The sequence below is a fragment of the Bos grunniens genome, chromosome 15 (assembly GCF_055505025.1).
Source record: "Bos grunniens cultivar Pamir isolate PY7600 chromosome 15, Bosgru_T2T1.0, whole genome shotgun sequence".
Taxonomy (NCBI): Eukaryota; Metazoa; Chordata; class Mammalia; order Artiodactyla; family Bovidae; genus Bos; species Bos grunniens.
This window is the reverse complement of record NC_141179.1, coordinates 6,599,522-6,605,521: the sequence shown is the minus strand read 5'-3', so window position 1 is coordinate 6,605,521 and position 6,000 is coordinate 6,599,522.

Sequence of the window (6,000 nt, the reverse complement as noted above, 5' to 3'; positions counted from 1 at the left end):
ACAGAGGTTTGTGACACTGTATAGGAGGTGGTGATCAAATTCATCCCCAAGAAAAAGAAATGCAAAAAGGCAAAATGGTTGTCCTAGGAGGCCTTACAAGTAGCTGAAAAAAGAAGAGAAGTGAGAGGCAAAGGAGAAAAGGAAAGATATATCCATATGAATGCAGAGTTCCAAAGAATAGCAAAGAGAGATGAGAAAGCCTTCCTAAGTGATCAGTGCAAAGTAATAGAGGAAAACAACAGAATGATAAAGATTAGAGATCTCTTCAAGAAAATTAGAGATACCGAGGGAACATTTCATGCAGAGATGGGCACAATAAAGGGCAGAAATGGTATGGGGCTAGAAGCAGAAGATATTAAGAAGAGGTGGCAAGTATACATAGAAGAACTGTACAAAAAGGATCTTAATGACCCAGATAACCACCTTGAAGATATTAAGAAGAGGTGGCAAGTATACATAGAAGAACTGTACAAAAAGGATCTTAATGACCCAGATAACCACCTTGGTGTGATTACTTGCCAAGAGCCAGATATCCTGAAGTCCAAAGTCAAGTGGACCTTAGGAAGCAGCACTATGAACAAAGCTAGTGGAGGTGATGGAATTCCAACTGAGCTATTTCACATCCTAAAAGCTGATGCTGTAAAAGTGCCACACTCAATATGCCAGCAAATTTGGAAAGCTCAGCAGTGGCCACAGGACTGGAAAAGGTCACTTTTCGTTTCAATCTCAAAGAAAGTCAATGCCAAAGAATATTCAAACTACCACACAATTGCACTCATTTCACACACTAGCAAAGTAATACTCAAAATTCTCCAAGCCAGGCTTCAACAGTACATGAACCAAGAACTTCTAGACATTCAAGCTGGATTTAGAAAAGGCAGAGGAACCAGAGATCAAATTGTCAACATCCATTGAATCATAGAAAAAGCAAGAGAATTCTGGAAAGAATTGACCATGCTAAAGCCTTTGGCTGTGTGGATCACAGCAAACTATGGAAAATTCTTAAAGAGATGGAAATACCAGACTCCCTTACCTGCCTCCTGAGCAATCTGTATGCAGGTCAAGAAACAACAATTAGAACTGGACATGGAACAACAGACTGATTCCAAACCGGAAAAGGATTCCATTAAGGCTTTATATTGTCACCCTGCTTATTTAACTTATATGCAGAGGACATCATGAGAAATGCTGGGCTGGATGAAGCACAAGCTGGAATCAAGATTTCCAGGAGAAATATTAATAATCTCAGATATACAGATGACACCACCGTTATGGCAGAAAGCAAAGAGGAACTAAAGAGCCTCTTGATGAAAGTGAGAGAGGAGAGTGAAAAAGCTGGCTTAAAAATCAGCATTCAGAAAACTACGATCATGGCATCTGGTCTCATCACTTCATGGCAAATAGATGGGGAAACAAATCACTGCACGTGGTGACTGCAGCCATGAAATTAAGAGATGCCTGCTCCTTAGAAGAAAAGCTGTGACCAACCTAGACAGCATAAGCAGAGACATTACTTTGCCAACAAAGGTCCATCTATTCAAAGCTATAGGTTTTCCAGTAGTCACGTATGGATGTAAGAGTTGGACCATAAAGAAAGCTGAGCACCAAAGAATTGATGCTTTTGAACTATGGTGTTGGAGAAGACTCTTGCGAGTTCCTTGGATTGCAAGAAGATCAAACCAGTCAATCCTAAAGGAAATCAGTCCTGCGTATTCATTGGAAGGATTGATGTTGAAGCTGAAACCCCAATACTTTGGCCACCCGATGTGAAGAATGGGCTCATTGGAAAAGTCTCTGATGCTGGGAAAGATTGAAGGTGGGAGGAGAAGGGGATGACAGAGGATGAGATGAGATGGTTAGATGGCATCACCGACTCGATGGACATGAGTTTGATCAGGCTCCGGTATTTGGTGATGGACAGGGAAGGCTGCTGTGCTGCAGTCCATGGGGTCACAAAGAGTCGGACGTGACTGAGGGACTGAACTGAACTGAAGAGCATATTGTCAGTTGGTTGCATCAATTTTGGTTTTGGGAAATTTGCTTTTATACCACAACCATTTGATAATCTTTCTAGATAATGGATATGAATTCTCAGTTTGGTGAGAAACAGCAGAGAAACTGGTCTTTTTTGTTTGTTTTTCTGTTTATCTATTTGTGAGCTCACATTTATTCAGAATTTTGAGGCCATTGGGAAGGAGGATAATGCTGTAAGATCTAGATGAGTTAGATTTTTTTTTTTTCTGTTTTATTCTCGACTCAGCTGAAGTGTGAGACTGAAGCCAGAAGCTCTCTATGTGCTTATGCATCTCTCTGTGTTAGTGTCTGTAACTGAAACAGGTTCTATCCTATAATTGTGAAAATGGAAAATGTTTTCCAACTTCTGGAAGGTATTGCTATGGCAGAGTATTAATAAATTAGATTATAATGTCTTAAAGAAGGACTGTTGTGATTTTTTCAGAGGTAAATAAGCACTTATATAATTATTAAAAAATAAATGCATAATATATTTAAAAGGCAGTAATAGTCTTCCCATTCTTATGTCTTCTTTTTCTCACAATGTGCAGCAGCATAGACCTCTTGAAAATTGTAATAAATAAATTTAGCAGTGTCACAAAATCCGAAATTCATACCCCAAAATCAGCTGTATTTCTATATACTCACAAAGAATAATTGGAAACTGGAATAAAAAAGAATGCCATTTGCAGCAGGATGAAATATTTATATATAAACTTAATAGAATACATGCAACACCAGAACACTGACAACTACGAAACACTGCTGGGAGAAATCAGGGAAGCTGGCGGTGGCTTTCCCATCAGGAGCTCTGTTTTGGATGGAATGGAGTCCAGGCATGAGAGACCCATGGGGTCTGGAAAGGGAAATAAAGGTGCGCTGGCTTTGCCATCCGTGTTGGTAGTAATAGGAGATATCTCCAGGGATTGCTAGGTGAACTCATCTGAGACCAATAATTCATGATACACATGGTGTTACTGACCTGGCTTCTTGGACTCTGTAGTCAATAGAAATTGATGAGAAATTCAGACAAGGATTTATTAGGACTCAGCATGCAGGAGTGAAAACAAGTAACAGGTTCCCTTGCTCCATCTCTGAGTGGGGCAAGCTGGTCCCTCTAGTGGGGTGAGGGTAAGGGCAGATCCACGGTCGGGCCAGAGGGGAGGCTTAGGTGGTCTGGCCACCCCCTTGGTGCTGCTGTGTGCAGGGATCATGCTTAAGTACTTCACTTTTGCTCTCAGCACCTCAGAAATGGCAGTTAGGGTTTGGTCTTTTTGAATCTTACTGTTCATAACTTGCCCCAAGTGGGCATGCACACAGTTATTTTTAGTCCATTGTAGTTTCTTTGTATTTTGCTGCTTGAAATGTTCGTTCAGGTATAAATACTGCAGTGATTTATAGAAGGGTGTCTCTTTTTCTTATAAGTGAATAAATAAATACCTTGAGTTAATGAAAAAAGTGATTCATATATCATTCCCCACCCTTTTTCCATAGTAATAAAGACAGAGCCTTGGGGTGATGTGCTGAGGACAGAGAGAAGTATTGCAAGACTCTAGAATCACATAGCTAGAGTTTTTCATGTGATGTGCTTTCCGGAAAAGCCTTTACTTTCTGTAGTAGTTTGAAGCCTGCTTCTACTGTAGTTAAACTTCCATTCACATGCACATAATGTATCTAGGTTTCAGGCTTTCAAACTAAATTTGATCTGGAACCTGGGAAAAGAGACAGAGATACTGTGGGGAGGTACTGAGAGAGAGATTGGTTATGGGGTTGTATTCAAGGAAAGTGGGGATCCTGATAGTTAAGCTTAACCACTTTAGAGTATTGCTGCTATTGTGCTCAGTCATGTCTGACCCTCTGCCACCCCATGGACTGTCGCCAGCCAGGCTCCTCTGTCCATGGGATTCTCCAAGCAAGAGTACTGAAATGAGTTGCAGTGTTCTCCTCCAGGGGATCTTCCCAACCCAGGGCTCAAACCCAGTTTCCCCCATTTCAGGCAGATTCTTTACTGTCTGAGCCACCACGGAAGTATTCAGTTCAGTTCAGTTCAGTTCAGTCGCTCAGTCATGTCCAATTCTTTGTGACTCCATGAATCACAGCACGCCAGGTCTCCCTGTCCATCACCAACTCCCAGAGTTTACTCAAACTCATGTCCATCGAGTCAGTAATGCCATCCAACTATCTCATCCTCTGTCGTCTCCTTCTCCTCCTGCCCCCAATCCTTCCCAGCATCAGGGTCTTTTCCAGTGAGTCAACTCTTCGCATGAGGTGGTCAAAGCATTGGAGTTTCAGTTTCAGCATCAGTCCTTCCAATGAACACCCAGGACTGATCTCCTTTAGGATGGACTGGTTGGATCTCCTTGTAGCCAAAGGACTCTCAAGAGTCTCCTCAAACACCACAGTTCAAAAGCATCAATTCTTCGGCACTCAGCTTTCTTCACAGTCCAACTCTCACATCCATACATGACCACTGGAAAAACCATAGCCTTGACTAGATGGACCTTTGTTGGCAAAGTAATGTCTCTGCTTTTGAATATACTGTCTAGGTTGGTTATAACTTTCCTTCCAAGGACTAAGCATCTTTTAATTTCATGGCTGCAGTCACCATCTGCAGTGATTTTGGAGCCCAAAAAATAAAGTCTGACACTGTTTCCACTGTTTCCCCATCTATTTCCCATGAAGTGATGGGACCAGATGCCATGATCTTCGTTTTCTGAATGTTGAGCTTTAAGCCAGCTTTTTCACTCTCCTCTTTTACTTTCATCAAGAGGCTTTTTAGTTCCTCCTCACTTCCTGCCATAAGAGTTGTGTCATCTGCGTATCTGAGGTTATTGATATTTCTTCCGGCAATCTTGATTCCAGCTTGTGCTTCCTCCAGCCCAGCATTTCTCATGATGTACTCTGCATACAAGTTAAATAAGCAGGGTGACAATATAAAGCCTTGAGGTACTCCTTTTCCTATTTGGAACCAGTCTGTTGTTCCACGTCCAGTTCTAACTGTTGCTTCCTGACCTGCATACAGGTTTCTCAAGAGGCAGGTCAGGTGGTCTGGGATTCCCATCTCTTTCAGAATTTTCCACAGTTTATTGTGATCCACACAGTCAAAGGCTTTGGCATAGTGAATAAAGCAGAAATAGATGTTTTTCTGGAACTCTTGCTTTTTCGATGATCCAGCGGATGTTGGCAATTTGATCTCTGGATCCTCTGCCTTTTCTAAAACCAGCTTGAACATCTGGAAGTTCATGGTTCACGTATTGCTGAAGCCTGGCTTGGAGAATTGTGAGCATTACTTTACTAAAGGACTAGACCTGATTGATAGACAGAGTGCCTGATGAACTATGGACGGACGTTCGTGACACTGTACAGGAGACAGGGATCAAGACCATCCCCATGGAAAAGAAATGCAAAAAAGAAAATGGCTATCTGAGGAGGCCTTACAAATAGCTGTGAAAAGAAGAGAAGTGAAAAGCAAAGGAGAAAAGAAACGATATAAGCATCTGAATGCAGAGTTCCAAAGAATAGCAAGAAGAGATAAGAAAGCCTTCCTCAGGGATCAATGCAAAGAAATAGAGGGTCTTTTGGACTCTGTGGGAGAGGGAGAGGGTGGGATGATTTGGGAGAATGGCATTGAAATACGTATAATATCATATATGGAACGAGTCGCCAGTCCAGGTTCGATGCACGATACTGGATGCTTGAGGCTGGTGCACTGGGATGACCCAGAGGGATGGTATGGTGGGGGGAGGAGGGAGGAGGGTTCAGGATGGGGAACACATGTGTACCTGTGGTAGATTCATTTCGATATTCAGCAAAACCAATACAATATTGTAAAGTTTAAAAATAAAATTAAATTAAAGTGGGGGCAATAATAGTAAAAAAAAAAAAAAGAGGAAAACAACAGAATGGGGAAGACTAGAGAATCTCTTCAAGAAAATTAGAGATACCAAGGGAACATTTCATGCAAAGATGGGCTTGATAAAGGACAGA